Source organism: Lygodium microphyllum, chromosome 7, assembly GCF_053477565.2.
Source record: "Lygodium microphyllum isolate KBCC chromosome 7, Lygodium_microphyllum_v1.1.10, whole genome shotgun sequence".
NCBI classification, from domain to species: Eukaryota; Viridiplantae; Streptophyta; class Polypodiopsida; order Schizaeales; family Lygodiaceae; genus Lygodium; species Lygodium microphyllum.
This window is the reverse complement of record NC_141141.1, coordinates 95,366,934-95,380,354: the sequence shown is the minus strand read 5'-3', so window position 1 is coordinate 95,380,354 and position 13,421 is coordinate 95,366,934. Positions and strand designations below refer to the sequence as shown.

Below are 13,421 nucleotides of genomic sequence, written 5' to 3'. Positions count from 1 at the left end.
TAAAAATGAGAAAGAACATTATGAACATCTGTCCTTGGTTTTCAAGTTGTTGAAAGATAATCAATTGTATGCTAATCTGGAAAAGAGAGTTCTTTCAAACAGAAATTGAATATTTAGGTCATATTGTGTCATCAGATGGTATTAAGGTTGACCCTAAGAAAATAGAAGCAATATTTAACTGGCCTATACCTAAAAATATGCATGAGTTACGTTCTTTTCTAGGTCTTGCTAGTTTTTACAAGAAATTTGTGCGAAATTTTTCATTACTTACTTTACCTTTGACTAAACTTTTAAAGAAAGGTATTGTTTATCATTGGTCTGATAATCAATAAAAATCCTTTGATTTATTAAAATATGCATTAACCCACGCTCCTGTATTACAACTACCTGATTTTAATAGACCATTCTTTTTAGTAGTTACTGATGCTAGCGGATCTGGAATAGGAGCCGTACTTATGCAAGATAATCATCCCATAGCTTATTCTAGTTGTAAACTGAAACTCTCCGAACTTAAATATTCCACATATGATAAAGAATTATTAGCTGTGGTACAAGCTTTAAGACAATGGAAACATTACTTAATGGGTTCTGAGTTTATGATTAAGATTGATCAACAAAGTATTAGACATTTACTTAGTCAACCTCAAATATCTGACCGACATATCAAATGGACAGCTTTTATTCAGAGTTTTCATCCAATTATTCAATATCAACCAGGTAAAGAAAATGTAGTGGCCGATGCATTAAGTAGAAGACCTACCATTCATAATATCTCTGTTATATCATTTGATTCTCTAACTCCTATGAAAGATACTTATCATCAGGACATTACTTTTCATGCTGATTGAAATAAATTAGTTGGAAATAACTGGATTCCTATTGATTCACTGTCTTATAATGATGGATTCATGTTTTATGAAAAGAGATTATGTGTTACAGTTCCATTCAGATCTTTTGTTTTGAATGAGATTCATTGTCCTCCATATCAAGGTCATAGAGGTATCATATCTACTTTGCGTACATTGACTGAAGATTTTTATTGGCCACATATGGACACTGATGTATCTAACTTTGTTTCTGAATGCCTGATTTGTCAAAGAGTTAAGAGACATCATGGTAAACAGTATGGATTACTTATGCCTTTATCTATTCCATCAAGACCATGGGAACAGATTTCTATGGATTTTATTACTGGTTTACCTAATACTAAAGCTAACCATGACATGATTTGGACTGTAGTAGACAGGTTTAGTAAACAAGCATATTTCATTCCATGTAAGAAAACTTTAACAGCATCTCAGGCAGTACAATTGTTTTTTAAAACTGTTTTCATTAATCATGGATTACCAAAAGTTATTATTTCTGATCATGATTCTAGATTTTGTAACAACTTTTGGATTACTTTGTTTGCTAACCTAGGAACAAAGATTGATTTCTCATCTGTATTTCATCCTGAAACTAATGGACAAACAGAAGCTACTAACAGTACTATTTTAGATCTTTTACGTGCTTACACTATTTCTAAACCACAGACATGAGACACACATTTGCATTTACTACAGTTTGCATATAACAATACACCACACACATCTACAAAGAAAGCACCGTTTGAAGTGATTTATGGTTATAGATTGTCTACACCTGTTGCATCTTTATCAAATAGAATTCAAAGTACTGATGATATTGCTACTATGCACGCTACTATTTTTGATAAGGTTAAAGACATGATTGCCAAAGCCCAGCAATCATATACAAAACAAGCCAATAAGAAAAGACAAGCAATGAATTTCAAAGTTGATGACTATGTTTGGTTGAGAATAGAAAAACGTAGATTACAAAGTGTAGATAAACACCCAGTTGTAAAATTAGCACCTAGATTCTATGGACCATTTAAGATCATTCACAAAATCAATGATAATGCATTCAAGTTAGAATTACCACCTTACTGAAAAATTCACAACACATTTCACATTAGTTTATTACGACCCTTTAGAAGCCAATTACCTGTACATCCTGTTTATGAAAACCCACCTTTGTTAGATGAAGAGACTGAAATACTTGAACCTGAAGCTATTCTAGATACTGACTTTATGACCACTAGAACTGGCCGAAGATATTCTAGATATTTAATCAAGTTTAAAAACCATCCTGTAGAGGAAGCCCAATGGATGCATGCTAGAGATTTAAATGCTTTCCCCACTCTATTAGCTCCACATTGAGCTAATAGCAATTGAGGACAATTGCTATCCCACCCCGGGGGTATGATGGCACGAGGCATATTTCACAGTGGATTCCGTGAGGTTTTACGGTGGATTCCGTAAACTTTGTTGACCGGGGCTCATACACAAAGTGGATTCTTTGTGCGAGAAGTTGATGGGGACGCCTATCCTTTTCGGGCGTTTCATTAATTTAGTGTGTACATGGGTGATTCCATAGCAGGTGATTCCGTAAAATACATATTAAATTAATAAACATTTATGAGTTTAGAGTGCGCACTCGTAATAAATTAAGGTTAGGATTGATTTCTAACCTGTTGATTTATTTATGTAGCTGAAGACTGCTAGGTATTCACTTTTGTCGGTTTAATTGTATTATTTTACTAATGATTGTGAATGCTTCAGTTGATGTGTAGAGATAGCAGCAGTGGCGGAGAAAAGCATTGGAGGATAGCGTGTATTCGAGTTATCACTTATATTTTGATCGGTGCATACCTTAGGCATGGCGCCTATATTTTGTCGCACCTATTTATTGAGGCGTTGGATATTTATTTATTATTTTGTATGCGCATGGGCGCACGATTATGATATTTGTATTTGGACATTGTATTGGGTACGCCTGACTCTTTGGGCGCTCGCCCATTAGCTTTATTTCTATTTTGTGCTAAAGCAAACTCAAAAGCCAAAAGCGTGCTATTTTGTAATTTGGGCTATTATTTGAGCTTGAAGATGATTAATACATAAAATACATGCTTTGTGGAGTGCTCACACAAGGCATGGGGGGAGATTGCACCCAATTGGTCTCTTGTTCATGTCGTGCATGCTTTTTACCTTGAGTTTTGTGCAAAAAATAGAGTTCTTTTGTTCTTGGGGACCTTCCGGCATTCACTACGTGAGCATACAGCATCCGATCTGTGCACCAGTTAGCATATTAATTGTGGATAGAAACTAGCCAATTCTTGGGCATGATCAAAAGAATAATTGGTTAATTTTCAGAAATTATTTCTGAAAATTAATTAAATAAACTTGGAAATTACTTTAGGAAAGATACCAAGTGGCAAAAAAAGTGTCTATTTGTCAAAACTTTCCATGCAAATTGGAGGGTCCTAACTAAGAGTCATTCCAACATTGAGAGGCTGAGGGAGAAAGGAAGAATTGTTGGATGAGCTACAAGAGAGGCAACAACTAATCACACAGCAGCACAAGACAAGGGTAGTAGGTTTCCTTCTCTGCCTCATTGATGCACTAGTAGAAGAGGTAGGCTCCTCAATTGCACTAAGGTTTTAGCCCCTTTTGAAGCTATTGGCACCATAAAAATTTCCATTAGAGCTACCAATCAAAAGATACTTTTTTAAGCTGATTTTCTCTCTCTCTCATTCTCTAACAATCCCTCAACCATTCTTAGCAATTTCCAGTTTGGGCTGAAGAGCAATTGTAGAAATTGCTACTAAAAACCCTAGTTTACAATAGAAATTAGGGTTCCACAACCACCTCAAGATCCGTGCCCAATTATTGAGGACCCAATACTTGTGTTGCAGCTCGAGGCAAAGAGATTTGTAGATGAACCAAGGGGTAGCCCATTCACTAATTATTATGGCCCACATGCAAGAGATTGAAGACACAATTTGAGCCTAGATTGTTTTACAATCAAGGTATAAATTGTGCCCAACCAATGGTGCTAGATGGTCATTTTATAATAGCCAGTGTATGGAAGATTGACGGAGATCTACAACCTTAGAGCAATACAAGATAAAGAAATACCACAAGGAGAACCAGTTTATGAGAAGTAGCTAGCTATGGAAAAGAGAGAAACAAGAGACAATAGACAATAGACAATGTGAGCTCAAGAGAGTATATTAGCTCAAGAGTGAATGACATAATGAAAGTACAAAGTACAACTAAGATCTAAGCTTGACCTAACCAACCTCCCACACCCTAACTAGAGTTGGATTAGCTTAACTCTAGGGTCCAGCGTCACCACATTTAAAACCCTAAGACACACCATACTTTGACAATTTAATAAGTGTCCACACTACATAAATTAGATTGGGCATTGCCCAAAATTTCCAAATTCTAATATCCCCCACAATGCCAATCTGATGAAATACAAGGACCATCAATCACCAAAGGGTAATAAGTTCAAGGGCTTGTAGAAAGCCTCAAACTTCTCATGTGATAAAGCCTTGGTGAAAATGTCCTCATAGGGTAATAAGTACTCATAGGTTTACAAATTTGCATATTAAATCTGTGTAGAAACTTTTGCACATATTGTGACTGTGACATAATGATACCATGCTGATTTTGGGTGAATTGACTCCCCAGATGGTAATGTAAGAGGCCCATATCTAACATAGCAAATGTATTCTTCAATTCAGCCTTAAAATCTACAATTTTTTCTCTTTAGGTCCAATGAGCAGCATGTCATCTGAATAAAGAATGATGACCAACATGCCCCACTCCCCGCCCCCCTCCTTCACTCTTAATGTATAGAGTAGGAGCAATTGAACTATTCTTGAAGCCTTTGTTGTTCAAATAAGCATATCTTTGAATACCATGCATAGAGAGCTTGTTCCAAGCAATACAAAGCCTTGTTTAACTTGCAAACCAAGTGTCTCTGCCTTTGACTACAAACCCTAGAGGTTGTTATACATAAACATCCTCATACAAATCACCATCAAGAAATGTTGTCTTAATGTCCAACTGATGCACTTTCCATCCATGATGGGCAGCCATAACAATAACACATCTAGCGGTACTCATGCCAGATGCACGAACAAAAGTCTCCTCAAAATCTATGCCCTTTTTCTAAGCATATCCTTTGGCAACCAAGTATGCTTTGTACCTATCAATGGAATCATCAGCCTTGTGTTTGAGTTTAAAAACCCATTTAGTGCCAATAGCCTTCTTGCCAAGTGGCAACTCAACAAGATCCAAAGTACCATTAGTGACAATGGACTCCAACTCCTCTTCCATGGTCTGCAACAACCAATGTACATCGTGCTATGTATCATCAAATGAAGTAGGCTCATCCTCATCCAAAAGTGAGCTCACAAATGCATGCTCATCAAGAAGAGCATCTACTTCCAAATTTCCACAAAATGTGCCTCCCCTACATCATGAGCAGCCTGTCTAGTAGCCTCTCTAGTGCATTGAGACAAAGGAGCATCAATTTTACTCTCCTAGAGAGTCTGTAACAGCCCCCTCAAGATTGCTTTTGCTGCATTTACAGCAGGCCTTTCTCTTGCTCAATTGCTTGGGGTCCACTACTAGAGGCAAAACAGGATACCATGGGCTGATCTAGGGCAAATGGAGCAACAATAGCTTATTGTAATACATCTGTTTCTACATTTACAGTAGGCACAAATCCCAATGCAAGTGGCAAAAGACCCTCAAGGACATCACCAGTCTCATAGATTGCTAGCATCTCAAACCGATCCTGAGAATAGGCTGCATTTTCAACAGAAATGACGTTTCTACTAACAAGAATCTTTTGAGTGTGAGGATTATGTGCATAGTGTCTGCACCTTTAAACCTATTTTTGCTTCCAACTTTGCAACCAAGAGTTGAAGTGTAGAAATGCATCTGACTTTGCTTTGAGACTGTACACCCATGTGTAACGAGAATCGTTATCAATAACAATAACAAAAAACAAATGGCCATTGAGTACTTTGGTCCACATAGGACCATACGCATCAAAGTGTATGAGCTGCATTTTCTAAACAACATGCATTGCACCACCCTTCTTAAAAGCAAAGCGATGCATTTTCCCAAGTATACACTCCTCACATGCATGGGGAGGTGGAGTATCAACTAGAGGCAAAGCATCCATTATGACCATAGTGAGCATACCAAAGCTACGCATTTTGCATAATAGAAGTAACTATACTAATTGTCAAAGCATGATAATATCTCGTCACATAAGTATCTGTTGAAAAGACGCGGGATCTAGAGCATGGCAGTGGCTAAGGTGGATCGAAGATGAAGATTAAGCTCATGATGGCATAGACAAGACTTGACCGGTTACACAAGTGAATTAGGTTCCAAGATTGAGACTTGGACTCATAAACACAATCTTGTGTATTAGACTGGCAATGACCAAGACACTAACTAAAATGGTGAAGCATCATGATATTGAATTCATCATGTATATGTAAAAGTGGTAGTCAGGTACAATGCTTTATAGTTGTTGGATGGGTAGTAGTTTCCCTTTTTGTGTATATGGGATTCAGTCTGCCTACATGTCCTAAGCCCAAAACTGCCTCATACAAAGAGGCCACTATGGGTGTGATTGTAAATCTCAACACCACTCCTCAATCACAACCAAAAAGTACAAAGTGTGTAGAGGCTTTAGTGAAAGCAACACCTACAAAGTGTGGGCACACCATAGACATGGCAAAACACCAGAGGCTGTCGTAGAAAAGGCTAAGTGTGGGTACCACAAACTTGGTGGTCATCCAAAGGCTATAACAAGGGCCTCACAAAGTATACAAAGGTTGTAGTACATGGCTACATGAGGAGTTTACAAGCCTATGATAAAGGCATTTGGGCTAGGCATTACAAGGCTGGAAAAAGTCTAGTAAAAAATTAGGTCAAGGACCACCGGCAAGCCCTTGCAGTTTTCAGCATTTCTTTTAACATAGATCTTCAATTCATTGTAGGTTTTCTTAATGGTGTAGTCCAGTTTGCTCTTTTTAATCCTGTACTTATTCTTCACTTTGCTTGCAGCTTCAGTCTTCATGTCAATGTCCCCCTCAAGCAAAGACATCTCATTCTTTGGCATGTTAAGTAGAGTGTCTGGAGCATCTTCAAGGTCTTTAGATAAGATCATTGATTGCTCTTTGGTGTAGGTAGCTCCAACATTACCTGCAAGTGATGCAAACAAGACTTCTATGTACTGCAAGTGAGCAACAAGAGTAATGTTGCTTTGCATCCGCATTAAGATCTTCTTATTCGTCATTATCATGACCAAGGAGCAACAGCAAATCAACTCCAGAATTCTCAGATTTAATCAGTGGAAAAGCATATTACAGTGTGTCAAGAGACACAAGTAATGACACTATGAAAACACACTATGTAAAGACTATGTCTAAGTTGATGTCGAACTTGAATCTTCTTAGTTCGGGATCATCGATCCTTCTTCGATTTTTCCAAGTCCTTCCCCTCCTTGATTTGATGCTGGGATAGTAGATCAGAGTGGCACTGGGTTGCTCCAGGTGGCAAGAGAGAGAAAATGATGAGATTTTTGAGCTTAGGTAAAATGGCTATGGAGTCACAATTAGGGTTTCTAACAGTGGCCTGGTTTTTTGAACATTGCAGGAGCTATACTTGATCATTTTTTTAAAAAATTATATAGAAATGAAGCTTACTTTATGGGCTATCAATGCCCTATGATGGCGGCTGGAATCACACTGCACAGAGAGAGATCAGGGCATTCGATCAGCACGGGCGCAATTCTAGACAGCATGAGGGAATTTCAGCAATGTTGAAGCACTGAGTAGCTAATGTCAAGCTTTAACTTAATGGAGAGTTGCGCCTTGAATTGAAGAATGATCCTCTAGAAGAAAGCAAGAGGAAATATGCTTTGTATTGAAAGATCCACGGACTCCAAGCAAGGTATGTCCTGCAGGTCATAGTTGCAAGCTATGGCAATGACTGAGAATTTTGACAATGCTGAGCCTATGGTTGCATGATGTTAGTGATTGAGGTGACAAGAAGAAGATCTGGAAGCAAGAGAACACTTTTCTAGAAGGAAGCTCTGGGAGATTTTACCTGTGGAGTGAGATATAAGAGCTTCAAGCTGGTAGGGTGCAGCTGGCTATGGCTGCCATGGAAGCTCAAGTGAAGGTAGAGTTGAGAGGTGAAGTCATGGGCTCGAACTGAGCTGACCAAAGTTGAAAAGGAACTGAGAGAGAACAGAGAAGAGCTAAGCCGAGCTGAGCCATGCCCGACTCGGCTCTGATACCATGTTGAAAAGACGCAGGATCTAGAGCATAGCAGTGGCTATGGTGGATCGAAGACAAAGATTAAGCTCATGATGACATAGACAAAACTTGACTGGTTACACAAGTGAATTAGGTTTCAAGATTGAGACTTGGACTTATAAACACAATCTTGTGTATAAGATTGACAATGACCAAGACACTAACTGAAATGGTAAAGCATCATGATATTGCATTCATCATATATATGTAAAAGTGGTAGTCAAGTACAATGCTTTATAGTTGTTGGATGGGTAGCAGTTTCCCTTCCTGTGCATATGGGATTCAATTTGCCTACATGTCCTAAGCCCAAAACTGCCTCATACAAAGAGGCCACAATGGGTGTGATTGTAAATCTCAACAGAATCCAACAAAAAAAGACCTTTGTACAAGGTACCTTACAACCGAGGAGCATAATCAAGCTCTCTATCTCTAGCAATGCATTTGTCATCTTCAAAGATGACTTGAAAGCCTTTCTTATTGAAAGCTGAAACTCAATGAAGGTTTTTAGTAATCCGAGGCATAAAAAATATATCCATAAAGTGAAATGCTAATCCATCTATAGTAGTGATCACAAAGGTACCAATGCTACAAACATCATAGGTAGAGCTGTTTGCACAAGAAACTCTCTTCCCCACGAGGGCTGATGTAAACAAATGCTTTTGAGAAGCGATGTGGCCGGATGCCTCACTATCAAAATACCATGTATGCTGCATTTCAGCAGCATTAAATGTTGAATCAATCATAGGTGTGTCATAAGTGCAAGTGAGAAGACATTCACATGAAATGCTTGCAAAAACACAAAGCAGCCCCCTCTGACTGTGAAAACGCACTTTGTTAGGGCTCTTCTCTGCTCATGCCGCTCCTTCTTCACTCGCTGAAGGCAATGAAAAGGTAAAATCTGCAATTGAAGGCTAAAAACGCAGCCTTCCTCCATTTCAATCAACAACAACTTTGCTCCTTTCCCGCACGCCCGCACTCACCGAGCACTCACCTCAACCCTGTTCCAATGCGCAACCCTCCCACTTGCCCTCGAACGCTAAAAACGCAGCTTTGTTTCACACTGAAATCTCCTACCTAGGTAGGTTCTCACTTAGTTGGTCCTTGCTGCTCTGATACCATGTTATAGTGCAATAGTGTGGAAGTGTGGATAGAGTGAACAAACACAAAGAGAGACAGAGAGAGAAAGAAAGAAAGAAAGAAAGATATATTAATGTCTACATAAGGCCAATGTGGCCTATGAGACAAAATCCAAAGTACATCCATGTCTAATGTCATCTCATCAATAAGGTAAAGATAACATTACAAATAAGTGGGTGGCCTATGAAACAATACTGAAAATAAATATACGGTGGGACTATACTAGGGTTGGACCATGTGTAGTGTTGTTTCATCGATAGAAAAGAAAAGGAAAGGAAAGAAGAACCAGATCTGATAGAGCCATGTACAAAAAGTGTAGTGGAGACTATGGGCTGTAGTTGATCTCAAGATCTGCACATGATCTCAACTATGATGCGGTTCCTAGCTGCTTCACTGATATGTCTAGTGGTGAGTCTTCGGTGTCTCATGATAATGGCTCTGATCCGACTGTGCTGTGGCCTTCTCGGACGTGGTCCTGGTAGACGGGGTCGTCGTGCTCGACCAAGGGAAATGGCTCTATCCAATGTGACTCCACGGCGTGGCCTGTAAGGTGTCTGGCGGGGTGGCTCTATCTCTGCTAGACTGGTAGTGTCAGTAGGGTCGGCTCTGTAGAAGAAGTCTGTCACTGCTGTCTGTGTGTCCTTCTTGATGAGCTGGCCTCTTGTCTTGTAGTAGTAAAGTTCAGCACCTCTCAAGCTCCAAGAGGAAAAGACCTAGGCATCTCTGGTCCTCGTACTCCATGACGAGACGAAGAGGTCCAAAACCATCACAGAAGAGGCAATGGTACCGTCCTCGTATGTCATAGTATACTGTGCATCTGCATATGTAGTGCTCCTCCGTTTCAGGCTCTCCATCACAAAGCTAGCAAGTCCTATTCTCTGCTAGGGTATTTGTCCATTTACCTGTCTCCATTTGAAGCCTATGTGAGGAGGTGCAAATCTATCCGATAGCAACACGTATGCTATGGGAGAGATGGGTGTCCATATATGCTGCCCGAATAGTGAAACCATCATCAGAGAGACACAATAAATGACTCCTGTAGAACTCCATCCTCGATCCTAGAGGGAGTGGTGGATGGATCCATGTCCTTGCTGTCTCAATCCTCAAGATATCAGCTCTGATCACTTGGTTCAAATTTGATCGGCTGAGAGAAAGTGTAGGGCGGTCAAGGCTATAATCCAAAGGTGGAAGACAATCAATATCCAAACCATGTAGACTCATCCAAATAGCCATCTGTGAAAACCAACAGTTCTTCTCGCCTCCTGCTGCTAGTTGTCTAGATGAGGTTAGTGCCAATCTAGAGTATCTATGGCGTGGAAGTTCACATAGCCTGTGCCAAAAGGTCACTGCCCTGAAGAGTGCCTTCGTAACTATAGGTGTTGCCCCTAGCTCTGCTCTAACAATGGGATGTGGGGTGCAGGGCTTACTCCTAATCATGCATGCTATCATCATGATCAATGGCCTTTCCATGCTATCCCAACCATCATAATAATCCCTCTCTACTCCAATCTGATCAGTGAGTGGGCTAAGACGCCTGTGGTACAAGCTACAACCCCATACCTCTGCTCCATATAGTAATGTAGGTGTGACTAGCGTGTCAAACAACTAGAGTTTGGTGGGGGGCTCCTGGAACTGTATGTGAGAACATTGACTCTCGAGTGCCCCTAGTGCTGCATATCCACGTGCCAGACGTACCTCCGATGCCCCTCTCACTAAAAACGTGGGCCAGAGAAGGTGACTCCCAAATAGACATATTCCCTCACATGCTCCAGTATGTCTCCCCCAAATGTGAACAGGTACATAGATCTAGTCACCCATGCTACTGAAGTATTGAAAACCATGGTTTTGGTCTTCCCAAGGTTCATTGTGATGTCTTTGTCTCTATAGAAGATGTGCAAAGCGTCTAGATGGCACTGCAATCCCTCCGCTGAGTCTGAAATGAGAACAATATCATCTGCATACAGTAATATCGGTATCAGCACCCTTGCCAGGCTGGCTCCAGCTCCTCCTCCTTGGTTTATGTAATCAAACACTTCATCTATGTATAGACCAAATAATGTGGATGAAAGCGGGTATCCTTGTTTCACTCCTATGGTACTGTCAATCCTCTCTGATAGCCCCCCAAGTGCTCGTACATGACCTATCACTGCCTCATATAATGCATAGACACCCCATCGTATACCCTCTGGTGCTTCAATGTCCTGCAATCTCTGCATGATGCATGTACGAGGCACTGTATCAAAAGCTTTGCGAAAGTCTACAAAGCAACAATAGATCCTCTTGTCTCGGACTCGACCCTCCTCAATAATGGCTCTAAGTGTGAGAATGTGGTCTAGCGTGGTATATCCTCGTCTGAAACTTGCCTGTCCCTGTGCTCTCTTGCATTGCATTTCAGCCCATTCACTGAGTTCATGCTCCAATATAGATCCATATATCTTGGCCAAAGCATGACCGATCATGATAGTTTTATAGTTGCTAGGAATCAGGGAATCACCACTTTTAAATAGCGGGATTATAGTATTGTTTGACCAACTCATAGGAAAACCTTCACATACTGCTCTATTGAACATATGTGCTAATATCGGTGCTAATATGTCACAAGCATGTGAAAAATGTTCTGCTACTAGTCCATCCTTATCCTGTGCCCTCCCATTTTGTAATCTATAAATTGTATCTCTAAGTATTTTCCATGTGAGGAAAGACCACTGTGTTGGCCTACAAGCTTGTGGGGGCTGCATAGGTGGCTGTCCTAGCAGGTTATACAACTGTCTCCCATAGTCAAGCTACGCATCTGGTGATGTAATCTGTATGGGGGGCTGTCTTTCATGGAACATCTTCCATACGCTTTTGCTATCCCACCCCAAAAATAGCTGATATATCTCTGCTTCTGCTTTCGCTAAGTAGTCTCGGTTCTTCTTCCGCACAAGGCGTTTGAAAAACGCCTTTGCTTGGCGATGTGTCTAAGTGCCTAGCTCCACTTCCCTCTGTAGGCGAGCTCATGTGACTCTACACTCATCATCATACCACCTATTTTGGGAAGCAGTAGATCGTGTGGGCCTACATCAGAGCAAGGTGTGTGGGAATGCATACATGGCTGATCCATGTATGGCCTCTGCTAAATCCCTTGTACATTCTTCCAACGATCTACTCAAGTCCAATGTATGTAAACTGGTCTGCAGAGAACCACTGTAGATGTGTAAGGTGTCTTCTGTAAAGTAGTATTTGGGATGTCTAGGGAGACATGGTGTTTCATGTTTCATATGTACACAAGAGAGCATGAATGTCAAAATAGCATAATCTGCTGCTATGCCAATTGGTCTCTTAGATATCTTAAAGTTTTGGATGTTTGGTATCAATGCTGGTGAGCCCATCAAGTAGTCACAATACTTGCCCCTCCTTCGTGATTCTAGCATGTCAAATTGTCAGATCCTGGCCATTGTGGTAGACCATTAAAGATGGCTAGTCTGTGTGCACTTCCCAAAGTCAATAGGTGTGTCCCATAGGTACTCACTTCTTTATCCTTGGCGTGGCACTATTAGTTTTGAGTGTTATCTTGGCGTCCACCTTCTTCCTTCTCCTTCTCTGTCACTTCTTTCCATGAGATGTTGCATCTAAATTGCTAGGTCTAGGTAATGAGGTATTGGTGTACATCATTTGAGCTTGGGTCATAATGGTTAGTGGGATTGGTGTGGCTTCATGATTAGAAATGATAGTATTGATGGCACAATTGCCATACTAGTGGAGGGTTTCTCTCTAGGGTAATCGGTGTACAAATGTATAACTCCACACTATACACATCTCAAATCAGCATTGTTCTTGCTTGCTTGCTCCTTTTCAAGGAAATGAGATGAAATGTGCCCTAGATATCCACAAGTCCAACATGATAGTGGCATAGGCCTATTTCATCTATGTCGATCTCTTTGAACATGGCATTATCATGCATATAAAATTCACTCTGTCTATCTCCAATGCGTGCATTGAAATCACCTACTAATAGTATGTCCCCAGTGCTAGCATATCTCATGATATCCTCATAAAGTACATCAAAGGGAGATCCATCACGTGTGGCATAGGTAGAATTTGCGGG

The 13,421-nt window shown here is 40.3% G+C and overlaps 1 protein-coding gene across 3 annotated transcripts in view; it reads right to left on the bottom strand.

The window, feature by feature from the left end:
* Positions 1 to 13,421, bottom strand: part of LOC148033718 (sodium/calcium exchanger NCL1-like) — a 190,993-nt gene that overhangs the window by 161,871 nt on the left and 15,701 nt on the right. The window lies entirely within an intron of this gene.